The sequence below is a fragment of the Saccoglossus kowalevskii genome, chromosome 21 (genome assembly GCF_978046115.1).
Source record: "Saccoglossus kowalevskii chromosome 21, keSacKowa6.1, whole genome shotgun sequence".
Classification (NCBI taxonomy): domain Eukaryota; kingdom Metazoa; phylum Hemichordata; class Enteropneusta; family Harrimaniidae; genus Saccoglossus; species Saccoglossus kowalevskii.
The window spans coordinates 3,092,262-3,108,929 of NC_140661.1; the positions used below are offsets into that span (position 1 = coordinate 3,092,262).

At 39.3% G+C, this 16,668-nt stretch overlaps 14 non-coding genes across 14 annotated transcripts; all 14 read left to right on the forward strand.

Annotated features, from left to right (window-relative positions):
- Positions 1-735: 735 nt before the first annotated feature.
- Positions 736-877, forward strand: LOC144354768 (U4 spliceosomal RNA). The gene has a single exon (XR_013421052.2). It is a non-coding gene; the product is annotated as a U4 spliceosomal RNA (small nuclear RNA).
- A 1,035-nt stretch (positions 878-1,912) lies between these two features.
- On the forward strand, positions 1,913-2,054 carry LOC146729570 (U4 spliceosomal RNA). The gene has a single exon (XR_014928153.1). It is a non-coding gene; the product is annotated as a U4 spliceosomal RNA (small nuclear RNA).
- Positions 2,055-3,089: 1,035 nt separating this feature from the next.
- Positions 3,090-3,231, forward strand: LOC146729571 (U4 spliceosomal RNA). The gene has a single exon (XR_014928156.1). It is a non-coding gene; the product is annotated as a U4 spliceosomal RNA (small nuclear RNA).
- Positions 3,232-4,266: 1,035 nt separating this feature from the next.
- Positions 4,267-4,408, forward strand: LOC146729572 (U4 spliceosomal RNA). Its single transcript, XR_014928170.1, has one exon. It is a non-coding gene; the product is annotated as a U4 spliceosomal RNA (small nuclear RNA).
- A 1,035-nt stretch (positions 4,409-5,443) lies between these two features.
- On the forward strand, positions 5,444-5,584 carry LOC146729573 (U4 spliceosomal RNA). Its single transcript, XR_014928152.1, has one exon. It is a non-coding gene; the product is annotated as a U4 spliceosomal RNA (small nuclear RNA).
- Positions 5,585-6,621: 1,037 nt separating this feature from the next.
- On the forward strand, positions 6,622-6,763 carry LOC144354755 (U4 spliceosomal RNA). The gene has a single exon (XR_013421039.2). It is a non-coding gene; the product is annotated as a U4 spliceosomal RNA (small nuclear RNA).
- A 1,035-nt stretch (positions 6,764-7,798) lies between these two features.
- Positions 7,799-7,940, forward strand: LOC144354754 (U4 spliceosomal RNA). The gene has a single exon (XR_013421038.2). It is a non-coding gene; the product is annotated as a U4 spliceosomal RNA (small nuclear RNA).
- Positions 7,941-8,975: 1,035 nt separating this feature from the next.
- On the forward strand, positions 8,976-9,117 carry LOC144354753 (U4 spliceosomal RNA). Its single transcript, XR_013421037.1, has one exon. It is a non-coding gene; the product is annotated as a U4 spliceosomal RNA (small nuclear RNA).
- A 1,037-nt stretch (positions 9,118-10,154) lies between these two features.
- LOC144354743 (U4 spliceosomal RNA) lies at positions 10,155-10,296 on the forward strand. Its single transcript, XR_013421027.2, has one exon. It is a non-coding gene; the product is annotated as a U4 spliceosomal RNA (small nuclear RNA).
- Positions 10,297-11,330: 1,034 nt separating this feature from the next.
- Positions 11,331-11,472, forward strand: LOC144354752 (U4 spliceosomal RNA). The gene has a single exon (XR_013421036.2). It is a non-coding gene; the product is annotated as a U4 spliceosomal RNA (small nuclear RNA).
- A 1,036-nt stretch (positions 11,473-12,508) lies between these two features.
- On the forward strand, positions 12,509-12,650 carry LOC144354766 (U4 spliceosomal RNA). The gene has a single exon (XR_013421050.2). It is a non-coding gene; the product is annotated as a U4 spliceosomal RNA (small nuclear RNA).
- A 1,034-nt stretch (positions 12,651-13,684) lies between these two features.
- Positions 13,685-13,826, forward strand: LOC144354784 (U4 spliceosomal RNA). The gene has a single exon (XR_013421068.2). It is a non-coding gene; the product is annotated as a U4 spliceosomal RNA (small nuclear RNA).
- A 1,035-nt stretch (positions 13,827-14,861) lies between these two features.
- LOC144354749 (U4 spliceosomal RNA) lies at positions 14,862-15,003 on the forward strand. The gene has a single exon (XR_013421033.2). It is a non-coding gene; the product is annotated as a U4 spliceosomal RNA (small nuclear RNA).
- Positions 15,004-16,038: 1,035 nt separating this feature from the next.
- Positions 16,039-16,180, forward strand: LOC146729574 (U4 spliceosomal RNA). The gene has a single exon (XR_014928162.1). It is a non-coding gene; the product is annotated as a U4 spliceosomal RNA (small nuclear RNA).
- Positions 16,181-16,668: the final 488 nt, after the last annotated feature.

Genomic DNA, 16,668 nt, shown 5'->3' on the forward strand with positions numbered 1-16,668 from the left:
GTTATCTTATACTCCTTAGGTAGCTGCACCATTTTGCGCCTGAGTACAAGAGCTCTGCGTGTAGTGTACTATTTCAAATTAGATACCATTGGATGCTATTTGCGTTTATAGGAACACTTTCAAAAACGCCATCTATTGGCGACGTATGCATGTCACTCGAACCGTTGTTCTTGAAGGGCGCACATCGAGAGTGTAATATATATTCACCTAGACGAAAGCAAAACGTCTTATAAAAACGCAAATTACACCATCAGATTGGGCCACGGGTTGAATTAATGGTAACAGCTGATATACGCGAACTTGTATATGTCTATGTCTTGCAGGAAGTTCGCTAAAACAACACCGCCGGGACAGTGGTCGGATAATCAAGTTTAGTCGGCGTGGTGGTTCTAATGAAGCTGTCGTGCAATTTGCCTATTTCGATTGACTCGTGAATGGTTATTCCACAAAGTCCACAATAAGGAAAGACGGGTTTAATCAAAAACCGTATGTAATCTTTATTTTGTTGAGGATGGTTGTGGAATAAACTGTTGGAACAGCATGAATTATTTTTTAATTCAACAAACAATAACGTGCTAAATGGCCGCCTTTTTATGTGTGAATATTTTCACCTATTTACATAACAATATCCCCACTCTGCCTTTACGTAACCAATACGTAATGCGCCAAATCCAAACCGGGTATATATGTGTGTGGAATATGACCTGGATTGTCTGGTCAGCGCGATGTCAATTTATCTCTGCGCAGAGGCGATATCGTAGCCCATGAGGTCCAACCGAGGCGCGATTATTGCTAGTTGAAAACTTTTACCAATACCCTGCACGAAACGACGTGAAATACCGTTGGTCGATGCAATTTTTGATGACCTCTCCGGTGGTCCACAATTAAACAAATGATAGATTACATCAGCATAAATCCCAAGCATTCAACAATACTATGCGAAAAGTAACATTGTTGTATCCGACATCTCAATCCATAATAATATATGTGTTTTATTCTATCATAGATTTTAATTAAACAGAATGAGTTAAAGCATGGCATCATTCACAAAAACAAGGTTATGAAAGAAACATGTTGGTGATGACGTTGGTGATGACAGCGTGTTGGTCCTTGAAACAAACTGTCGTGCAATTTGTCTATTATGATTGATTCAAGTCTTGTTATTCTTCGTGTCTTGTTATCTTATACTCTTTAGGTAGCTGCACCATTTTGCGCCTGAGTACAAGAGCTCTGCGTGTAGTGTACTATTTCAAATTAGATAACATTGGATGCTATTTGCGTTTAGAGGAACACTTTCAAAAACGCCATCTATTGGCGATGTATGCATGTCACTCGAACCGTTGTTCTTGGAGGGCGCACATCGAGAGTGTAATATATATTCACCTAGACGAAAGCAAAACGTCTTATAAAAACGCAAATTACACCATCAGATTGGGCCACGGGTTGAATTAATGGTAACAGCTGATATACGCGAACTTGTATATGTCTATGTCTTGCAGGAGGTTCGCTAAAACAACACCGCCGGGACAGTGGTCGGATAATCAAGTTTAGTCGGCGTGGTGGTTCTAATGAAGCTGTCGTGCAATTTGCCTATTTCGATTGACTCGTGAATGGTTATTCCACAAAGTCCACAATAAGGAAAGACGGGTTTAATCAAAAACCGCATGTAATCTTTATTTTGTTGAGGATGGTTGTGGAATAAACTGTTGGAACAGCATGAATTATTTTTTTAATTCAACAAACAATAACGTGCTAAACGGCCGCCTTTTTATGTGTGAATATTTTCACCTATTTACATAACAATATCCCCACGCTGCCTTTACGTAACCAATACGTAATGCGCCAAATCCAAACCGGGTATATATGTGTGTGGAATATGACCTGGATTGTCTGGTCAGCGCGATGTCAATTTATCTCTGCGCAGAGGCGATATCGTAGCCCATGAGGTCCAACCGAGGCGCAATTACTCCTCGTTGAAAACTTTTACCAATACCCTGCACGAAACGACGTGAAATACCGTTGGTCGATGCAATTTTTGATGACCTCGCCGGTGGTCCATAATTAAACAAATGATAGATTACATCAGCATAAATCCCTAGCATTCAACAATACTATGCGAAAAGTAACATTGTTGTATCCGACATCTCAATCCATAATAATATATGTGTTTTATTCTATCATAGATTTTAATTAAACAGAATGAGTTAAAGCATGGCATCATTCACAAAAACAAGGTTATGAAAGAAACATGATGGTGATGACGTTGGTGATGACAGCGTGTTGGTCCTTGAAACAAACTGTAGGGCAATTTGTCTATTATGATTGACTCAAGTCTGGTTATCCTTCGTGTCTTGTTATCTTATACTCCTTAGGTAGCTGCACCATTTTGCGCCTAAGTACAAGAGCTCTGCGTGTAGTGTACTATTTCAAATTAGATAACATTGGATGCTATTTGCGTTTTGAGGAACACTTTCAAAAACGCCATCTATTGGCGATGTATGCATGTCACTCGAACCGTTGTTCTTGGAGGGCGCACATCGAGAGTGTAATATATATTCACCTAGATGAAAGCAAAACGTCTTATAAAAACGCAAATTACACCATCAGATTGGGCCATGGGTTGAATTAATGGTAACAGCTGATATACGCGAACTTGTATATGTCTATGTCTTGCAGGAAGTTCGCTAAAACAACACCGCCGGGACAGTGGTCGGATAATCAAGTTTAGTCGGCGTGGTGGTTCTAATGAAGCTGTCGTGCAATTTGCCTATTTCGATTGACTCGTGAATGGTTATTCCACAAAGTCCACAATAAGGAAAGACGGGTTTAATCAAAAACCGTATGTAATCTTTATTTTGTTGAGGATGGTTGTGGAATAAACTGTTGGAACAGCATGAATTATTTTTTTAATTCAACAAACAATAACGTGCTAAATGGCCGCCTTTTTATGTGTGAATATTTTCACCTATTTACATAACAATATCCCCACGCTGCCTTTACGTAACCAATACGTAATGCGCCAAATCCAAACCGAGTATATATGTGTGTGGAATATGACCTGGATTGTCTGGTCAGCGCGATGTCAATTTATCTCTGCGCAGAGGCGATATCGTAGCCCATGAGGTCCAACCGAGGCGCGATTATTGCTAGTTGAAAACTTTTACCAATACCCTGCACGAAACGACGTGAAATACCGTCGGTCGATGCAATTTTTGATGACCTCTCCAGAGGTCCATAATTAAACAAATGATAGATTACATCACCCTAAATCTCAAGCATTCAACAATACTATGTGAAAAGTAACATTGTTGTATCCGACATCTCAATCCATAATAATATATGTGTTTTATTCTATCATAGATTTTAATTAAACAAAATGAGTTAAAGCATGGCATCATTCACAAAAACAAGGTTATGAAAGAAACATGATGGTGATGACGTTGGTGATGACAGCGTGTTGGTCCTTGAAACAAACTGTCGTGCAATTTGTCTATTATGATTGACTCAAGTCTTGTTATTCTTCGTGTCTTGTTATCTTATACTCTTTAGGTAGCTGCACCATTTTGCGCCTGAGTACAAGAGCTCTGCGTGTAGTGTACTATTTCAAATTAGATAACATTGGATGCTATTTGCGTTTAGAGGAACACTTTCAATAACGCCATCTATTGGCGATGTATGCATATCACTCGAACCGTTGTTCTTGGAGGGCGCACATCGAGAGTGTAATATATATTCACCTAGACGAAAGCAAAACGTCTTATAAAAACGCAAATTACACCATCAGATTGGGCCACGGGTTGAATTAATGGTAACAGCTGATATACGCGAACTTGTATATGTCTATGTCTTGCAGGAAGTTCGCTAAAACAACACCGCCGGGACAGTGGTCGGATAATCAAGTTTAGTCGGCGTGGTGGTTCTAATGAAGCTGTCGTGCAATTTGCCTATTTCGATTGACTCGTGAATGGTTATTCCACAAAGTCCACAATAAGGAAAGACGGGTTTAATCAAAAACCGTATGTAATCTTTATTTTGTTGAGAATGGTTGTGGAATAAACTGTTGGAACAGCATGAATTATTTTTTTAATTCAACAAACAATAACGTGCTAAATGGCCGCCTTTTTATGTGTGAATATTTTCACCTATTTACATAACAATATCCCCACGCTGCCTTTACGTAACCAATACGTAATGCGCCAAATCCAAACCGAGTATATATGTGTGTGGAATATGACCTGGATTGTCTGGTCAGCGCGATGTCAATTTATCTCTGCGCAGAGGCGATATCGTAGCCCATGAGGTCCAACCGAGGCGCGATTATTGCTAGTTGAAAACTTTTACCAATACCCTGCACGAAACGACGTGAAATACCGTTGGTCGATGCAATTTTTGATGACCTCTCCGGTGGTCCACAATTAAACAAATGATAGATTACATCAGCATAAATCCCTAGCATTCAACAATACTATGCGAAAAGTAACATTGTTGTATCCGACATCTCAATCCATAATAATATATGTGTTTTATTCTATCATAGATTTTAATTAAACAGAATGAGTTAAAGCATGGCATCATTCACAAAAACAAGGTTATGAAAGAAACATGTTGGTGATGACGTTGGTGATGACAGCGTGTTGGTCCTTGAAACAAACTGTCGTGCAATTTGTCTATTATGATTGACTCAAGTCTTGTTATTCTTCGTGTCTTGTTATCTTATACTCTTTAGGTAGCTGCACCATTTTGCGCCTAAGTACAAGAGCTCTGCGTGTAGTGTACTATTTCAAATTAGATAACATTGGATGCTATTTGCGTTTAGAGGAACACTTTCAAAAACGCCATCTATTGGCGATGTATGCATGTCACTCGAACCGTTGTTCTTGGAGGGCGCACATCGAGAGTGTAATATATATTCACCTAGACGAAAGCAAAACGTCTTATAAAAACGCAAATTACACCATCAGATTGGGCCACGGGTTGAATTAATGGTAACAGCTGATATACGCGAACTTGTATATGTCTATGTCTTGCAGGAGGTTCGCTAAAACAACACCGCCGGGACAGTGGTCGGATAATCAAGTTTAGTCGGCGTGGTGGTTCTAATGAAGCTGTCGTGCAATTTGCCTATTTCGATTGACTCGTGAATGGTTATTCCACAAAGTCCACAATAAGGAAAGACGGGTTTAATCAAAAACCGCATGTAATCTTTATTTTGTTGAGGATGGTTGTGGAATAAACTGTTGGAACAGCATGAATTATTTTTTTAATTCAACAAACAATAACGTGCTAAACGGCCGCCTTTTTATGTGTGAATATTTTCACCTATTTACATAACAATATCCCCACGCTGCCTTTACGTAACCAATACGTAATGCGCCAAATCCAAACCGGGTATATATGTGTGTGGAATATGACCTGGATTGTCTGGTCAGCGCGATGTCAATTTATCTCTGCGCAGAGGCGATATCGTAGCCCATGAGGTCCAACCGAGGCGCAATTACTGCTCGTTGAAAACTTTTACCAATACCCTGCACGAAACGACGTGAAATACCGTTGGTCGATGCAATTTTTGATGACGTCGCCGGTGGTCCATAATTAAACAAATGATAGATTACATCAGCATAAATCCCTAGCATTCAACAATACTATGCGAAAAGTAACATTGTTGTATCCGACATCTCAATCCATAATAATATATGTGTTTTATTCTATCATAGATTTTAATTAAACAGAATGAGTTAAAGCATGGCATCATTCACAAAAACAAGGTTATGAAAGAAACATGATGGTGATGACGTTGGTGATGACAGCGTGTTGGTCCTTGAAACAAACTGTAGGGCAATTTGTCTATTATGATTGACTCAAGTCTGGTTATCCTTCGTGTCTTGTTATCTTATACTCCTTAGGTAGCTGCACCATTTTGCGCCTAAGTACAAGAGCTCTGCGTGTAGTGTACTATTTCAAATTAGATAACATTGGATGCTATTTGCGTTTTGAGGAACACTTTCAAAAACGCCATCTATTGGCGATGTATGCATGTCACTCGAACCGTTGTTCTTGGAGGGCGCACATCGAGAGTGTAATATATATTCACCTAGATGAAAGCAAAACGTCTTATAAAAACGCAAATTACACCATCAGATTGGGCCACGGGTTGAATTAATGGTAACAGCTGATATACGCGAACTTGTATATGTCTATGTCATGCAGGAAGTTCGCTAAAACAACACCGCCGGGACAGTGGTCGGATAATCAAGTTTAGTCGGCGTGGTGGTTCTAATGAAGCTGTCGTGCAATTTGCCTATTTCGATTGACTCGTGAATGGTTATTCCACAAAGTCCACAATAAGGAAAGACGGGTTTAATCAAAAACCGTATGTAATCTTTATTTTGTTGAGGATGGTTGTGGAATAATCTGTTGGAACAGCATGAATTATTTTTTTTAATTCAACAAACAATAACGTGCTAAACGGCCGCCTTTTTATGTGTGAATATTTTCACCTATTTACATAACAATATCCCCACGCTGCCTTTACGTAACCAATACGTAATGCGCCAAATCCAAACCGAGTATATATGTGTGTGGAATATGACCTGGATTGTCTGGTCAGCGCGATGTCAATTTATCTCTGCGCAGAGACGATATCGTAGCCCATGAGGTCCAACCGAGGCGCGATTATTGCTAGTTGAAAACTTTTACCAATACCCTGCACGAAACGACGTGAAATACCGTCGGTCGATGCAATTTTTGATGACCTCTCCAGAGGTCCATAATTAAACAAATGATAGATTACATCACCCTAAATCTCAAGCATTCAACAATACTATGTGAAAAGTAACATTGTTGTATCCGACATCTCAATCCATAATAATATATGTGTTTTATTCTATCATAGATTTTAATTAAACAAAATGAGTTAAAGCATGGCATCATTCACAAAAACAAGGTTATGAAAGAAACATGATGGTGATGACGTTGGTGATGACAGCGTGTTGGTCCTTGAAACAAACTGTCGTGCAATTTGTCTATTATGATTGACTCAAGTCTTGTTATTCTTCGTGTCTTGTTATCTTATACTCTTTAGGTAGCTGCACCATTTTGCGCCTGAGTACAAGAGCTCTGCGTGTAGTGTACTATTTCAAATTAGATAACATTGGATGCTATTTGCGTTTAGAGGAACACTTTCAAAAACGCCATCTATTGGCGATGTATGCATATCACTCGAACCGTTGTTCTTGGAGGGCGCACATCGAGAGTGTAATATATATTCACCTAGACGAAAGCAAAACGTCTTATAAAAACGCAAATTACACCATCAGATTGGGCCACGGGTTGAATTAATGGTAACAGCTGATATACGCGAACTTGTATATGTCTATGTCTTGCAGGAAGTTCGCTAAAACAACACCGCCGGGACAGTGGTCGGATAATCAAGTTTAGTCGGTGTGGTGGTTCTAATGAAGCTGTCGTGCAATTTGCCTATTTCGATTGACTCGTGAATGGTTATTCCACAAAGTCCACAATAAGGAAAGACGGGTTTAATCAAAAACCGTATGTAATCTTTATTTTGTTGAGGATGGTTGTGGAATAAACTGTTGGAACAGCATGAATTATTTTTTTAATTCAACAAACAATAACGTGCTAAATGGCCGCCTTTTTATGTGTGAATATTTTCACCTATTTACATAACAATATCCCCACGCTGCCTTTACGTAACCAATACGTAATGCGCCAAATCCAAACCGAGTATATATGTGTGTGGAATATGACCTGGATTGTCTGGTCAGCGCGATGTCAATTTATCTCTGCGCAGAGGCGATATCGTAGCCCATGAGGTCCAACCGAGGCGCGATTATTGCTAGTTGAAAACTTTTACCAATACCCTGCACGAAACGACGTGAAATACCGTCGGTCGATGCAATTTTTGATGACCTCTCCGGAGGTCCATAATTAAACAAATGATAGATTACATCAGCATAAATCCCAAGCATTCAACAATACTATGCGAAAAGTAACATTGTTGTATCCGACATCTCAATCCATAATAATATATGTGTTTTATTCTATCATAGATTTTAATTAAACAGAATGAGTTAAAGCATGGCATCATTCACAAAAACAAGGTTATTAAAGAAACATGATGGTGATGACGTTGGTGATGACAGCGTGTTGGTCCTTGAAACAAACTGTCGTGCAATTTGTCTATTATGATTGACTCAAGTCTTGTTATTCTTCGTGTCTTGTTATCTTATACTCTTTAGGTAGCTGCACCATTTTGCGCCTGAGTACAAGAACTCTGCGTGTAGTGTACTATTTCAAATTAGATAACATTGGATGCTATTTGCGTTTAGAGGAACACTTTCAAAAACGCCATCTATTGGCGATGTATGCACATCACTCGAACCGTTGTTCTTGGAGGGCGCACATCGAGAGTGTAATATATATTCACATAGACGAAAGCAAAACGTCTTATAAAAACGCAAATTACACCATCAGATTGGGCCACGCGTTGAATTAATGGTAACAGCTGATATACGCGAACTTGTATATGTCTATGTCTTGCAGGAAGTTCGCTAAAACAACACCGCCGGGACAGTGGTCGGATAATCAAGTTTAGTCGGCGTGGTGGTTCTAATGAAGCTGTCGTGCAATTTGCCTATTTCGATTAACTCGTGAATGGTTATTCCACAAAGTCCACAATAAGGAAAGACGGGTTTAATCAAAAACCGTATGTAATCTTTATTTTGTTGAGGATGGTTGTGGAATAAACTGTTGGAACAGCATGAATTATTTTTTTAATTCAACAAACAATAACGTGCTAAATGGCCGCTTTTTTATGTGTGAATATTTTCACCTATTTATATAACAATATCCCCACGCTGCCTTTACGTAACCAATACGCAATGCGCCAAATCCAAACCGAGTATATATGTGTGTGGAATATGACCTGGATTGTCTGGTCAGCGCGATGTCAATTTATCTCTGCGCAGAGGCGATATCGTAGCCCATGAGGTCCAACCGAGGCGCGATTATTGCTAGTTGAAAACTTTTACCAATACCCTGCACGAAACGACGTGAAATACCGTCGGTCGATGCAATTTTTGATGACCTCTCCAGAGGTCCATAATTAAACAAATGATAGTTTACATCAGCATAAATCCCAAGCATTCAACAATACTATGCGACAAGTAACATTGTTGTATCCGACATCTCAATCCATAATAATATATGTGTTTTATTCTATCATAGATTTTAATTAAACAGAATGAGTTAAAGCATGGCATCATTCACAAAAACAAGGTTATGAAAGAAACATGATGGTGATGACGTTGGTGATGACAGCGTGTTGGTCCTTGAAACAAACTGTCGTGCAATTTGTCTATTATGATTGACTCAAGTCTTGTTATTCTTCGTGTCTTGTTAACTTATACTCTTTAGGTAGCTGCACCATTTTGCGCCTGAGTAAAAGAACTCTGCGTGTAGTGTACTATTTCAAATTAGATAACATTGGATGCTATTTGCGTTTAGAGGAACACTTTCAAAAACGCCATCTATTGGCGATGTATGCATATCACTCGAACCGTTGTTCTTGGAGGGCGCACATCGAGAGTGTAATATATATTTACCTAGACGAAAGCAAAACGTCTTATAAAAACGCAAATTACACCATCAGATTGGGCCACGGGTTGAATTAATGGTAACAGCTGATATACGCGAACTTGTATATGTCTATGTCTTGCAGGAAGTTCGCTAAAACAACACCGCCGGGACAGTGGTCGGATAATCAAGTTTAGTCGGCGTGGTGGTTCTAATGAAGCTGTCGTGCAATTTGCCTATTTCGATTGACTCGTGAATGGTTATTCCACAAAGTCCACAAGAAGGAAAGTCGGGTTTAATCAAAAACCGTATGTAATCTTTATTTTGTTGAGGATGGTTGTGGAATAAACTGTTGGAACAGCATGAATTATTTTTTAATTCAACAAACAGTAACGTGCTACTAAATGGCCGCCTTTTTATGTGTGAATATTTTCACCTATTTACATAACAATATCCCCACGCTGCCTTTACGTAACCAATACGTAATGCGCCAAATCCAAACCGAGTATATATGTGTGTGGAATATGACCTGGATTGTCTGGTCAGCGCGATGTCAATTTATCTCTGCGCAGAGGCGATATCGTAGCCCATGAGGTCCAACAGAGGCGCGATTATTGCTAGTTGAAAACTTTTACCAATACCCTGCACGAAACGACGTGAAATACCGTCGGTCGATGCAATTTTTGATGACCTCTCCGGAGGTCCATAATTAAACAAATGATAGATTACATCAACCTAAATCCAAAGCATTCAACAATACTATGCGAAAAGTAACATTGTTGTATCCGACATCTCAATCCATAATAATATATATGTTTTATTCTATCATAGATTTTAATAAAACAGAATGAGTTAAAGCATGGCATCATTTACAAAAACAAGGTTATGAAAGAAACATGATGGTGATGACGTTGGTGATGACAGCGTGTTGGTCCTAGAAACAAACTGTCGTGCAATTTGACGATTATGATTGACACAAGTCTGGTTATTCTTCGTGTCTTGTTATCTTATACTCCTTAGGTAGCTGCACCATTTTGCGCCTGAGTACAAGAGCTCTGCGTGTAGTGTACTATTTCAAATTAGATACCATTGGATGCTATTTGCGTTTATAGGAACACTTTCAAAAACGCCATCTATTGGCGACGTATGCATGTCACTCGAACCGTTGTTCTTGAAGGGCGCACATCGAGAGTGTAATATATATTCACCTAGACGAAAGCAAAACGTCTTATAAAAACGCAAATTACACCATCAGATTGGGCCACGGGTTGAATTAATGGTAACAGCTGATATACGCGAACTTGTATATGTCTATGTCTTGCAGGAAGTTCGCTAAAACAACACCGCCGGGACAGTGGTCGGATAATCAAGTTTAGTCGGCGTGGTGGTTCTAATGAAGCTGTCGTGCAATTTGCCTATTTCGATTGACTCGTGAATGGTTATTCCACAAAGTCCACAATAAGGAAAGACGGGTTTAATCAAAAACCGTATGTAATCTTTATTTTGTTGAGGATGGTTGTGGAATAAACTGTTGGAACAGCATGAATTATTTTTTAATTCAACAAACAATAACGTGCTAAATGGCCGCCTTTTTATGTGTGAATATTTTCACCTATTTACATAACAATATCCCCACTCTGCCTTTACGTAACCAATACGTAATGCGCCAAATCCAAACCGGGTATATATGTGTGTGGAATATGACCTGGATTGTCTGGTCAGCGCGATGTCAATTTATCTCTGCGCAGAGGCGATATCGTAGCCCATGAGGTCCAACCGAGGCGCGATTATTGCTAGTTGAAAACTTTTACCAATACCCTGCACGAAACGACGTGAAATACCGTTGGTCGATGCAATTTTTGATGACCTCTCCGGTGGTCCACAATTAAACAAATGATAGATTACATCAGCATAAATCCCAAGCATTCAACAATACTATGCGAAAAGTAACATTGTTGTATCCGACATCTCAATCCATAATAATATATGTGTTTTATTCTATCATAGATTTTAATTAAACAGAATGAGTTAAAGCATGGCATCATTCACAAAAACAAGGTTATTGAAAGAAACATGTTGGTGATGACGTTGGTGATGACAGCGTGTTGGTCCTTGAAACAAACTGTCGTGCAATTTGTCTATTATGATTGACTCAAGTCTTGTTATTCTTCGTGTCTTGTTATCTTATACTCTTTAGGTAGCTGCACCATTTTGCGCCTGAGTACAAGAGCTCTGCGTGTAGTGTACTATTTCAAATTAGATAACATTGGATGCTATTTGCGTTTAGAGGAACACTTTCAAAAACGCCATCTATTGGCGATGTATGCATGTCACTCGAACCGTTGTTCTTGGAGGGCGCACATCGAGAGTGTAATATATATTCACCTAGACGAAAGCAAAACGTCTTATAAAAACGCAAATTACACCATCAGATTGGGCCACGGGTTGAATTAATGGTAACAGCTGATATACGCGAACTTGTATATGTCTATGTCTTGCAGGAGGTTCGCTAAAACAACACCGCCGGGACAGTGGTCGGATAATCAAGTTTAGTCGGCGTGGTGGTTCTAATGAAGCTGTCGTGCAATTTGCCTATTTCGATTGACTCGTGAATGGTTATTCCACAAAGTCCACAATAAGGAAAGACGGGTTTAATCAAAAACCGCATGTAATCTTTATTTTGTTGAGGATGGTTGTGGAATAAACTGTTGGAACAGCATGAATTATTTTTTTAATTCAACAAACAATAACGTGCTAAACGGCCGCCTTTTTATGTGTGAATATTTTCACCTATTTACATAACAATATCCCCACGCTGCCTTTACGTAACCAATACGTAATGCGCCAAATCCAAACCGGGTATATATGTGTGTGGAATATGACCTGGATTGTCTGGTCAGCGCGATGTCAATTTATCTCTGCGCAGAGGCGATATCGTAGCCCATGAGGTCCAACCGAGGCGCAATTACTGCTCGTTGAAAACTTTTACCAATACCCTGCACGAAACGACGTGAAATACCGTTGGTCGATGCAATTTTTGATGACCTCGCCGGTGGTCCATAATTAAACAAATGATAGATTACATCAGCATAAATCCCTAGCATTCAACAATACTATGCGAAAAGTAACATTGTTGTATCCGACATCTCAATCCATAATAATATATGCGTTTTATTCTATCATAGATTTTAATTAAACAGAATGAGTTAAAGCATGGCATCATTCACAAAAACAAGGTTATGAAAGAAACATGATGGTGATGACGTTGGTGATGACAGCGTGTTGGTCCTTGAAACAAACTGTAGGGCAATTTGTCTATTATGATTGACTCAAGTCTGGTTATCCTTCGTGTCTTGTTATCTTATACTCCTTAGGTAGCTGCACCATTTTGCGCCTAAGTACAAGAGCTCTGCGTGTAGTGTACTATTTCAAATTAGATAACATTGGATGCTATTTGCGTTTTGAGGAACACTTTCAAAAACGCCATCTATTGGCGATGTATGCATGTCACTCGAACCGTTGTTCTTGGAGGGCGCACATCGAGAGTGTAATATATATTCACCTAGATGAAAGCAAAACGTCTTATAAAAACGCAAATTACACCATCAGATTGGGCCACGGGTTGAATTAATGGTAACAGCTGATATACGCGAACTTGTATATGTCTATGTCTTGCAGGAAGTTCGCTAAAACAACACCGCCGGGACAGTGGTCGGATAATCAAGTTTAGTCGGCGTGGTGGTTCTAATGAAGCTGTCGTGCAATTTGCCTATTTCGATTGACTCGTGAATGGTTATTCCACAAAGTCCACAATAAGGAAAGACGGGTTTAATCAAAAACCGTATGTAATCTTTATTTTGTTGAGGATGGTTGTGGAATAAACTGTTGGAACAGCATGAATTATTTTTTAATTCAACAAACAATAACGTGCTAAATGGCCGCCTTTTTATGTGTGAATATTTTCACCTATTTACATAACAATATCCCCACTCTGCCTTTACGTAACCAATACGTAATGCGCCAAATCCAAACCGGGTATATATGTGTGTGGAATATGACCTGGATTGTCTGGTCAGCGCGATGTCAATTTATCTCTGCGCAGAGGCGATATCGTAGCCCATGAGGTCCAACCGAGGCGCGATTATTGCTAGTTGAAAACTTTTACCAATACCCTGCACGAAACGACGTGAAATACCGTTGGTCGATGCAATTTTTGATGACCTCTCCGGTGGTCCACAATTAAACAAATGATAGATTACATCAGCATAAATCCCAAGCATTCAACAATACTATGCGAAAAGTAACATTGTTGTATCCGACATCTCAATCCATAATAATATATGTGTTTTATTCTATCATAGATTTTAATTAAACAGAATGAGTTAAAGCATGGCATCATTCACAAAAACAAGGTTATGAAAGAAACATGTTGGTGATGACGTTGGTGATGACAGCGTGTTGGTCCTTGAAACAAACTGTCGTGCAATTTGTCTATTATGATTGACTCAAGTCTTGTTATTCTTCGTGTCTTGTTATCTTATACTCTTTAGGTAGCTGCACCATTTTGCGTCTGAGTACAAGAGCTCTGCGTGTAGTGTACTATTTCAAATTAGATAACATTGGATGCTATTTGCGTTTAGAGGAACACTTTCAAAAACGCCATCTATTGGCGATGTATGCATGTCACTCGAACCGTTGTTCTTGGAGGGCGCACATCGAGAGTGTAATATATATTCACCTAGACGAAAGCAAAACGTCTTATAAAAACGCAAATTACACCATCTGATTGGGCCACGGGTTGAATTAATGGTAACAGCTGATATACGCGAACTTGTATATGTCTATGTCTTGCAGGAGGTTCGCTAAAACAACACCGCCGGGACAGTGGTCGGATAATCAAGTTTAGTCGGCGTGGTGGTTCTAATGAAGCTGTCGTGCAATTTGCCTATTTCGATTGACTCGTGAATGGTTATTCCACAAAGTCCACAATAAGGAAAGACGGGTTTAATCAAAAACCGCATGTAATCTTTATTTTGTTGAGGATGGTTGTGGAATAAACTGTTGGAACAGCATGAATTATTTTTTTAATTCAACAAACAATAACGTGCTAAACGGCCGCCTTTTTATGTGTGAATATTTTCACCTATTTACATAACAATATCCCCACGCTGCCTTTACGTAACCAATACGTAATGCGCCAAATCCAAACCGGGTATATATGTGTGTGGAATATGACCTGGATTGTCTGGTCAGCGCGATGTCAATTTATCTCTGCGCAGAGGCGATATCGTAGCCCATGAGGTCCAACCGAGGCGCAATTACTGCTCGTTGAAAACTTTTACCAATACCCTGCACGAAACGACGTGAAATACCGTTGGTCGATGCAATTTTTGATGACCTCGCCGGTGGTCCATAATTAAACAAATGATAGATTACATCAGCATAAATCCCTAGCATTCAACAATACTATGCGAAAAGTAACATTGTTGTATCCGACATCTCAATCCATAATAATATATGTGTTTTATTCTATCATAGATTTTAATTAAACAGAATGAGTTAAAGCATGGCATCATTCACAAAAACAAGGTTATGAAAGAAACATGATGGTGATGACGTTGGTGATGACAGCGTGTTGGTCCTTGAAACAAACTGTAGGGCAATTTGTCTATTATGATTGACTCAAGTCTGGTTATCCTTCGTGTCTTGTTATCTTATACTCCTTAGGTAGCTGCACCATTTTGCGCCTAAGTACAAGAGCTCTGCGTGTAGTGTACTATTTCAAATTAGATAACATTGGATGCTATTTGCGTTTTGAGGAACACTTTCAAAAACGCCATCTATTGGCGATGTATGCATGTCACTCGAACCGTTGTTCTTGGAGGGCGCACATCGAGAGTGTAATATATATTCACCTAGATGAAAGCAAAACGTCTTATAAAAACGCAAATTACACCATCAGATTGGGCCACGGGTTGAATTAATGGTAACAGCTGATATACGCGAACTTGTATATGTCTATGTCATGCAGGAAGTTCGCTAAAACAACACCGCCGGGACAGTGGTCGGATAATCAAGTTTAGTCGGCGTGGTGGTTCTAATGAAGCTGTCGTGCAATTTGCCTATTTCGATTGACTCGTGAATGGTTATTCCACAAAGTCCACAATAAGGAAAGACGGGTTTAATCAAAAACCGTATGTAATCTTTATTTTGTTGAGGATGGTTGTGGAATAAACTGTTGGAACAGCATGAATTATTTTTTTAATTCAACAAACAATAACGTGCTAAACGGCCGCCTTTTTATGTGTGAATATTTTCACCTATTTACATAACAATATCCCCACGCTGCCTTTACGTAACCAATACGTAATGCGCCAAATCCAAACCGAGTATATATGTGTGTGGAATATGACCTGGATTGTCTGGTCAGCGCGATGTCAATTTATCTCTGCGCAGAGACGATATCGTAGCCCATGAGGTCCAACCGAGGCGCGATTATTGCTAGTTGAAAACTTTTACCAATACCCTGCACGAAACGACGTGAAATACCGTCGGTCGATGCAATTTTTGATGACCTCTCCAGAGGTCCATAATTAAACAAATGATAGATTACATCACCCTAAATCTCAAGCATTCAACAATACTATGTGAAAAGTAACATTGTTGTATCCGACATCTCAATCCATAATAATATATGTGTTTTATTCTATCATAGATTTTAATTAAACAAAATGAGTTAAAGCATGGCATCATTCACAAAAACAAGGTTATGAAAGAAACATGATGGTGATGACGTTGGTGATGACAGCGTGTTGGTCCTTGAAACAAACTGTCGTGCAATTTGTCTATTATGATTGACTCAAGTCTTGTTATTCTTCGTGTCTTGTTAACTTATACTCTTTAGGTAGCTGCACCATTTTGCGCCTGAGTACAAGAACTCTGCGTGTAGTGTACTATTTCAAATTAGATAACATTGGATGCTATTTGCGTTTAGAGGAACACTTTCAAAAACGCCATCTATTGGCGATGTATGCATATCACTCGAACCGTTGTTCTTGGAGGGCGCACATCGAG